At 37.1% G+C, this 9,386-nt stretch overlaps 1 protein-coding gene and 1 long non-coding RNA gene across 2 annotated transcripts in view; one reads left to right on the plus strand and one right to left on the minus strand.

Moving 5' to 3' along the window:
• Window positions 1–9,386, minus strand: part of LOC307004386 (uncharacterized protein) — a 51,471-nt gene that overhangs the window by 17,696 nt on the left and 24,389 nt on the right. The gene's annotated exons all lie outside the window — the stretch shown is intronic.
• Window positions 19–4,468, plus strand: LOC307003911. Its single transcript, XR_013798876.1, has 3 exons — window positions 19–616; window positions 3,864–3,958; window positions 4,299–4,468. It is a non-coding gene; the product is annotated as an uncharacterized lncRNA (long non-coding RNA).

Below are 9,386 nucleotides of genomic sequence, written 5' to 3' on the forward strand. Positions count from 1 at the left end.
GTCTGAGATGGCCTACCAAGGCTTCCCACATAATCCATGATCAAATCTTTGATTTACAGCACAGTAGTAATTCATACAGATATAACAGTAACACTGCCAAATTAAAGACAGACAATCAGATCCGACTAAAATCACGTTTTATTGAGTCTCCTTCAACTGTGAGTTGTCCCCAGACCTAACCCAACCATCTATTTGAATTTGAAAGTAACTGTTACCCTTAACTAAAATCATTTACATTTTTGTAAAATTTAAATACAGGTTGATGTGGAACATGGCCACCGGCTGCCAAAAGATGCCAGAACCCTGTTAGGAACTCCACCTCAAATAGAAGTCAGGGATCTATTCTAATTCCTCTACTTCGGTGTGGAGACAGGACTTTTGAAAATGTGTATTGAAGGACATTATGTAAGTCACAGGGTTGTATTCTTGTATTCTGCTTCTTTTTTGCCTAGAATTCCAGAAGTGAGTTCTTCAGCTTCTTGTCGAAATCAAGGATACAATTCATGTTGCCACCTCATCTGCTGGAATAAGTTATGAAGTGAAGCCGGCAGACACTGAAGAAGAGCTCGAAGTTTTAGTGAATCGCCTGGAGGACAAGAATGAGGGAGCAGAACTGGTAAGTTTTAACCCTCAGGTAGTATTGGGGTCAGAGTATCAGGCTAGTGACACATGGTTTCACAACTGTAATGTACATGGGGCTATTTCAATGCTAAAGATTTGTAGAGATATTCTTATGCCTCTCCCTGATTGGGTACAAGACAAACACTCAAACTGATCTAATAAGTACAGCTTCATGGGGCATTTCACATTTTGATCAGAGACAACAACAGAGACAGACTAGACGAAGAGGTGTGCACGTTTTATAGGCGCCTATATATAGCTGTGCTATAGAGCACATGCTATAGAGCACATGCTATAGAGCGTGTGTAGCATGTCTGGATTGGACTCTCTAACACAAAGACCACACGACCGCTCAACAATGAGATCCAATGGTTTTTCTTTTAATCTGTGAACAAATAGAGATCATCAGTGGATCAACAGGGCATCAGCTTCTCCCTCTCTCGTGTACACTTAGTATAAACAGTAAATTAAAGAAAATAATACAATGTAAAAAACAAACAAATCAAAGAATAATTCACACCAGTTACAAGTGCACAGTATGTTTTCATCCGCAGGGCTCGACATTAAGGCTTGTCCGCTTGTCCGGGACGAGTGGATTTTTTTTGTAGGACAAGTAGAAGAGAAAATTAGGTATCCCACTGGACAAGTTAAATTTCAAACAAAATAAAATGCCATGTTACTTATGTGCCACTCATTACGTCTATTTTACAGATTTAATTTTACAGATTTGAAACGAAAAAATTTTCCCCCACAATCAGTCGAATATTCAACTATTAAAAACTAGCCGCGTTCGTCAAGCGCATCATCTTTCCCTTCACAGAGCGCTGTCATTTCTCCCTAAACCTAAGCTTAACGTCAGAATCAGCACTGAGGACAATCGGTGAATGTTGTTAAATGCAATGTCTGCTCTTTCAAAATTGCTGGAGGTCTAGCTTGCAAAATACTGAGGATACCCTACCGAATTTGAGTTAGCCAATCTCATTAGCAATGCAAGCTTTTTTTCTTTACCCGGACAAGTGACTTTTGTACATGGACAAGTGAAACATAAAATTGCCTCAAAGTTAATGTCAAGCCCTGATCCGGGTAATGTCTTTACAGCAGGAAGTGCCTTTTACGGGTTCATACACTTCTGAGGTGTGTGTTATGCTAGTTGCAGTGCTATAATAAAACGAAGACAACAAAAGGGTTAAATAAATAATCTTGTAAAGTGCTGGAAAAGTTTCATTATGACAATTGGCTTGTTCACCTTGGTGACCACTACAAACTCCTCGTCCTCATCATGTGCCTGCAATAATACAATCGTTTTTAAATCAATAAACTCCTTTTTTAAATCAATCATTTGTCAAATGATTGATTTATTTGGTAGGCAGCCATATAATAAGCGGGATAATGTATAGCGAGGCGGTTGTTATAGCGAATATAACGCTTATAATTAGAGGTCGACCGATATGAATTTTTTCAGGCCGATGCCGATTTTGTTTTTATCCGGGTCGGCCGATGGCCGATAAATGCTGCTGATTTATTTTGGCCAATATGTGCTTGCTTTTAACCTCTATTTGAAAGATATAATTGAAGTACACAAATAATTACTAAGATACACAAAATGTATCAACAAAAACATTTATTGAACACACCAATCTGAACTTGTACACTTAAATTAAAAATATTTATACAATGTTTTTACATTATACAATGTATAACAAATATATTAAATAAACGAAACAGGTAAGAAGAAAATAAGCTGTCAAATAAACTTTTCAATGAAAAAAATAGTTTCATAATTCAGCTAATAATTCAGTGCATGTAAGTAATACAAGACTAAAAACATTTCTATCCTCTTCCCAAAAACGGTCCTGAATCATGTATTTATGGTTTGTTTGTTTTGTTGGATGGACAAAGCTAAATGGACATAACCTAATTATCGCAAAAAAGGGGGAAAAAAAAACTTTAGGCCATATGGTCAAAATTGAATGATTTAATAATATAGTAGTAGCAATAACATACTAGTAAATTGTACATGTTTCCACTGTTCGATCGCGTCCGCGCCTCACACACACACAAATAAGTAAACACTCTGCGACTCTCATCAATTCATAAACTGACACTCTTAGTTTGTTACACAATGTGTTTACCCTTCCTCTCTCTCTCTCTCTCTCTCTCTCTCTCTCTCTCTCTCTCTCTCTCTCTCTCTCTCTCTCTCTCTAAGGCAGGTCTATAGATTAGTTCCATGTTAATGTATACACCGAACCGTGACGCCCGTACTGTTTTCGGTTCAGTACAGTATACATGTACCGCTCCACCCCTAGCCTACAGTGAAATACAGTCACACAACATTACACTGTTTGGCCAGCATTTTAACCGTGTTTAATCCAGCTAACGGTATGCTAAAGTTAGCTGCTGACTAGCGTCACATGCAGCGAAGCAGTGTTTCTGTTCTAACGTCCGTTTTCAGAGCATCCAAGAGAAACAAATGCATAACAGTAGCACCGAAATGAAGCACAGAAATCCGTGTTGATATTCGGTCCGGTAGATAACGGTCGTTAAGGCACCAGTGCCGCGACGACGCTAGCAAAGCAAAGCCAGTCCTTAACTAGCTTATAGTGCGTTGGTCTCTTTTTTATTACTTATTTCTCTGCATTGAGTGACAACCCTCTCAAATATAAGACACACAAACAGAAAAAATAAGTCTCAAATTTACTGTCTGTATTTGCAAAATTCTTGCTTTCTTATTGTGACATGATAGCAACCCTTCTGCTGTGATAATGCAACCTCAACTACGCTATCAATATCCAAAGTAGCCGAACGTCATGTCGCCTATTCATGTTTTTTCTCTAAGTTGGCAGTAACATATCAAAAGTTTTTAATTAAATATAAAGGAGTTATACAAATGGAATCCTTACCGTTTTCCTTAGGCACTGGAAGCTGAAGGTCTGCTCACTCTACTGGAAAATGACTCTAGGTGCCGTGTGCGTCGTACACGTGTGCACCTGCCTAATAATCGGCTTGATATAGGTGGATATTGGCCAATGCCGATTATGTTCAAAATGCAAAAAATCGGCCGATTAATCGGTCGACCTCTACTTATAATATAGGATATAGAATATAACGCTTTGCGTCGGGGTCCCATTCAGCCTGTTGGGGTTGTTATTCGCTTTAACAACCGCCTCGCTATACATTATCCCTTGCATAATGAACTTGATTGCAATATAATATTCTAATATAAATCTGTTTTACCATGGCAGAACTATGACAAATAAAATGATGGCTATAATGAGCCTCAGAGGAAGGAGTGGGATGGCTGCCTTAATGAAGACATGTCTCTACAAGATAATCTGTGGTGAGTTTGCTTTAACATAGTAGTTTTGTAACAATGTTTTAAATAATTGAATATAGTGAGCAGAATAATAATTCATAAGAAAAATAATTTTAGTTCTCTACAGAGAATGCTCTAATATTATATAATACTCCATTCATGGCTCTAGACTGACTTCTCTACTGGCAACACTGGTTACTACCAACTGCCTTTTGTTGCTCGCCCATGCACATGAATATCAATAACCTTGTTGATTAAATACTAATTTATATACTTGAAACATTGGCACAAAAGTTGATATTTGAAAAATATTTTAATTTAAGAGGTGATTTAATACTGATCTGTTTTTTTCCCCCTTCATCAGACTCTGTCTTGAGCTCATTTGATACAACTACAACAAAAGGAAACAAATACATGGCCAAATACTTGAAATATGCACCATAGAGGATGGGTGGCGGTGGCAGAAAGAAGTAACTAGAAGGGAAGATTTAACCAGCCGTGTTCAATGTTGCCCAATGGTTGGGCCGTTTTTCTAAAGGTTAAAGTTCGACACTTGTAAAATTGTTCTGTGAAATGTTGGCACACTTGCAGCCATGTAATAAAGACTGTTTCTTGAAATGTCTTTATTAATCTTCTTTCCTGGTCTTGCTTTGACCAATTGGCTTCTTTCCTAGCTGACTGTGTGTCTGCAAACTTAGTGTTTATGTATCCATTTCAAGGTGTTTGGTGTTACTGTTGAACACATCAATACTTTAGTGAAAACAAAAAATAAACTGTTGAAAAGCAGGACTTTATAGTGACGTTGAAATGATTGGATTTTGCAAAATCTAAACAAATCCATATTGATTCAATGTTGGTTAATTCACCTATGTTGAGAAACGTGGCGTTGGAATAACGTTGCTATTTCAACGTTGATTAGATTTGCAAAATCTAAACAAAATTCAATGGTTATCCAACACTGGCACCTGACGTTGATTCAACAGTGACTCGACGTTAAAATGCCAGCTGGGATCTTATACCATATGCAGTTTTTGGTTTGCTTTTGAGAGACCTTTAAAAGAGATTGCTTTTCAGACACCATGTGTGGTACTACAATCTTGCAACCAATTCCACTCATTTTACAATTATTAAGGGTGTATTCACACCAGGAAAGTCCGATAGTTCACTTGCTTTGGACCAAATAATCTTTTTAGTTTTTTTGCTTGGTACGGTTCGCTTTCACACAGTGTTGTGCCAGTTCATACTTAAAAAGAACTAGCTCAAAGTTCAGTTCACACAGATGATAATGAACTCGTTCATGTTCATAGTTCTTTTTTAATTTTTTTTTATTAACTAAGTTCACGTTCATTTGTTGAATTATTTTAACAAAGATCTAGGCTATTATTAATAATAATGTTATTTCAACACACTATCTCGTTATTTCGAAATAATATGTGTGCGTGCATCTGTAAATCCGGTGACGCGTGTATTGATTTTTATTAATAAACAAGTGTTTTCTCTAAAAGTGTCAACTCGGCTGCAAAGATGAAGTTGACGATCGCCATCTCCGTGTGAACGTGCTTATAGAGAGAAATGCACATAAATAAGTCTAATAATGGATTACATAATCAGAGAGTAGCCTTTTTCTTTTTTCGTTTTGAATTATTTCGTTTAAAGTCATTTCAAGCTTTGTGTATTTGATGTATTTGTCATATCTGTGTGAGGCATACACTGAGTTTCGTTAAGTTAGGATGTGCTCTAGTTCACGTGCGCAAGTGAGCGCGCGGGCGCCTCCGTTATATTTGTTTCGTCGGCCTATTCATTAAATACAGGCAATTGGTTGATGAAAAATTGATTAAAATTAAGATACAATTTATACAAAACGAAATTCACTTTAAAGAAAGGCTTTCTATAACAACTTCAACGGTCAAAATCATGTCTGACCCGCTCCATGTCTCATATTGCGCATCCTATCTTACTCGTGCTGTTCTCTTTTCATAAATCAACATAAATGGAAAAAAAATCACATTATAATATTTTAACAAATATGAAACGCGCTTTTTTTAATGGCTACAACAGTATAGTAGGCCTACATCCTACTCTCTATTTGTACAAATTTCTGCACATTAATCTCAGAAATCGCAGAATTTAAAGTTATAATAGGCTATTATGCACACACAGAGACATAAAATAAATACATTTCATAACAGAAAATTGTTTTCCTGTTGCGATCATTCTGCAGACTTAAACCTTGACAATAGATCACATTGATTTCATATGATGAATTACTGAGATGAAGTAAAAAAAACAAAAACATTTGGGGGTCTCTGTGGGTTTTCTGTGTTTCTGGTTTCCGGAAGGGTCTAATGGATTGCCACCTTAAAAACAGTCCTTTTGTGTGGTGGAAAAAGCAATGGTATATAGAATTAACATCTTAATTTAATCTTTAATTGTATTATTTCATTAATTATGTTAACTCAACTAGAGTTAAAGTTTCCCCTGATAAAATAATTTCCACTGTTGATATGGAATATGCAAGTGTCAAAAAAAAAAAAAAAAAAGGAAAGCTTATACTGCTATAATGGGGTTTAATAGATAGCATATGCTGAGGGAGAAACTGCAAATTTAACATTTTTCTTTTCTAAGGCTATATCCTAGAAAAATCCTGGAAACTCAAAATTAACTTAATAGCATCATATATATGCTCATTTCAAAATAAAAAATGTAGGCCTAATGCAAAATTTAATGATTTACAAAGTTCACCTATAGGTTTAATAAAAGCCAAGATGTCTGAGATGTAGGCTACGCCTAATTCATGAAAATATGAAATAACCCTTAATTACAATCATTATTACATTTAAAATAATAACACTATAACAACATGCCACTTGCCTACATGTCAAGTAAGCGCGCTCCACTCCGCATTTGCTTGCCCAACGCCTCGATTCACACTTTGTTGTAGGCTATACCCTTTTTGCATTTTCGCCAGTAAAGTGCACATATTACTGACTAATTGACTTTAAAAGATCCTGGATATCATCCTTATTGCCAGCATATTGTATGTGAGCACAACTCACTCACACAAACACGAATATCAGCGAGAGCAGTGGTATTTACATAATTACAGTTAAAAAAAAAAATGTTTTATTCGTTTTGGTATAGCCTACATTTTCAAATCTTTTACAAAAACCAAAATGATCACACTGGTATAGACTAACACACTTAGTCATCCTTTCAAAACATGATCGCATGCTTTATTCAGTTGATCTCTGATACCAAGTTTCAAAAATATATTAGACGTTATGATTTCGACCAAATGCGTCGGCGCAGTAAGCTATATGTTGACGAGTTAACCGCATTTCAACGTTGAATCGATGTTTTATTTTCGACGTAATAACGTTCTGATATACCGACCAAATAGTGAACGTTGATTTAACGTTGAAATTTGATCGACGACTGATACTAACCTTTACAACTAAAAATCAACGTTGAATCGACATCGGTCTGCTATCTGGGGTGTCACATTAGCAGATAATGAGGTGCCAGAACGATAATGAGCACGACTGATCTCTCGCTCTTTTTATATAGATTACATAAACAGAGAATATTTGTTTTAGTTTTGAATTAGATAATTTAAAACTACACACTTAAATGATTATAGAGATTTATACTACAGGGCCGTTGAATGCTTGAATCTGATTGGTTGACGAACGTTCTGAGGTGTGCAATTATTTTCAGGGAACCGCACGGCTAAAGTAGTTCCGGCAGGTCTTGACCTCATTACAGTTCCATATCACTTCGCGTAGTCAACTGTAATAACGGACAATACGATACAATTCATAACAAGAGACACCGCAGCCCCATGCGCTTGATCTGCCATTTTCAATGTCTAACTTCACAATCAATGAAAACATGCAGTTTAATTTTAATAAATAAAGTAAACAGTCCTATTCATAATCAATAGAAAATTAAACTGAATATTTAAATAAATTGATAGTCCTGTTGCACGGGTTTTCGTAATTATTGAAGATAATATAACAAATAAATAAAATTGATAGGCCTATACTTGTTAAAAGGGCTTTGTGTTTCATTTATTAGTCTAGTCTACTGTCACTAATAGAAAAAAAGAATGAACGAATTAATTAAAACGAATTGAATTAATAAATAAATAATAATATTGACGCACATGCTTCTCTCTAAGGCCGGTTATGAATGTAATTTGATACTTATGTTATGACTGATCATGCACGCGTTTTCAGCGCGTTCAGTCTGTGTTCACAGCGGTGTGAACTGCTGAGGTTCTGCTGCATTCACAGTCAGAGAATGTTTCTAGTCGTTAAGTGTGTCCAGCATTACTCTGCTATCAGCGGCTCAAACCTCCGTTACTAACTCTAAAATGACGTTTTGGAATTAGCAACGGAGCATGGGTTTAGATGCGCAAGGAATTAGTCCTACATACAAGAGCGTTTTAATGACAAAAACTTTACAAACGTCTTGAAATACATCATCTGAACAATATTTCGAGGTGTGGTAACTGTAGTATAAGCGGAATAATTGACTCCAGGCCGTTGAATTATTATAAAAATAATGCACACCCGAGGTGTAACGGCCACTCCGCTTCGCGTCGTGACCGCATTACCACCTCGGGTGTGCATTATTTTTATAATAATTCAACGGCCTGTCGTCAATTATTCCTTACATATAGCTCATGTCTGAGTGAATAGTATTCGCTGAGATTTGTATAAATTTAGAGACGTGCTTCAGAAAAAAAGTTCACGGAGACGGAGAGGCATAAAGCACTCCCTGTTTACTTTCTTTATTTTACAAAAGCACAATGTTTTATTTCGAATGTAAGTGGACACATAAAAAAGTAGACATTTAACAGCTTATTTTTTCATATTTCGTAAGTCTGTATGACCAAAACCGACGGAGTATTTTAGGTCTATTTTGCTGCTATGTAAAAAAAAACGAGCAAAACGCGCCCGCGCGTTTGCCGACCTCAGGGGGTTAATCCCAGATAGCAAAATTGCTGTGGCCCAGTTCCGGCCCACACTTGACACTTTCATCTGGCCCACATACCGCGTGGAATGACGGCACTTGGGCGGTCCGCTCCTGTTTGCCAGATTTGGGCCACAATTAAGCCATAGCAATGCCGCATGTCAGCCGTAAACAAAACAAATGAAGCAGAACTGGGCCACATCTGGCCCAGACACCAAAATTGCTGTGGCCCAGATCTGGCCCACACTTGACACTTCCATCTGGCCCAAATACCCCGTGAAGTGTCAAGTGTGGGCCGGAACTGGGCCACAGCAATATTGGTGTCTGGGCCAGATGTGGCCCAGTTCTGCTTCATTTGTTTTGTTTACGGCTGACATGCGGCATTGCTATGGCTTAATTGTGGCCCAAATCTGGCAAACAGGAGTGGACCGCCCAAGTGCCATCATTCCACGCGGTATGTGGGCCAGATGAAAGT

Source organism: Phoxinus phoxinus (assembly GCF_949152265.1).
Source record: "Phoxinus phoxinus genome assembly, chromosome: 9".
NCBI classification, from domain to species: Eukaryota; Metazoa; Chordata; class Actinopteri; order Cypriniformes; family Leuciscidae; genus Phoxinus; species Phoxinus phoxinus.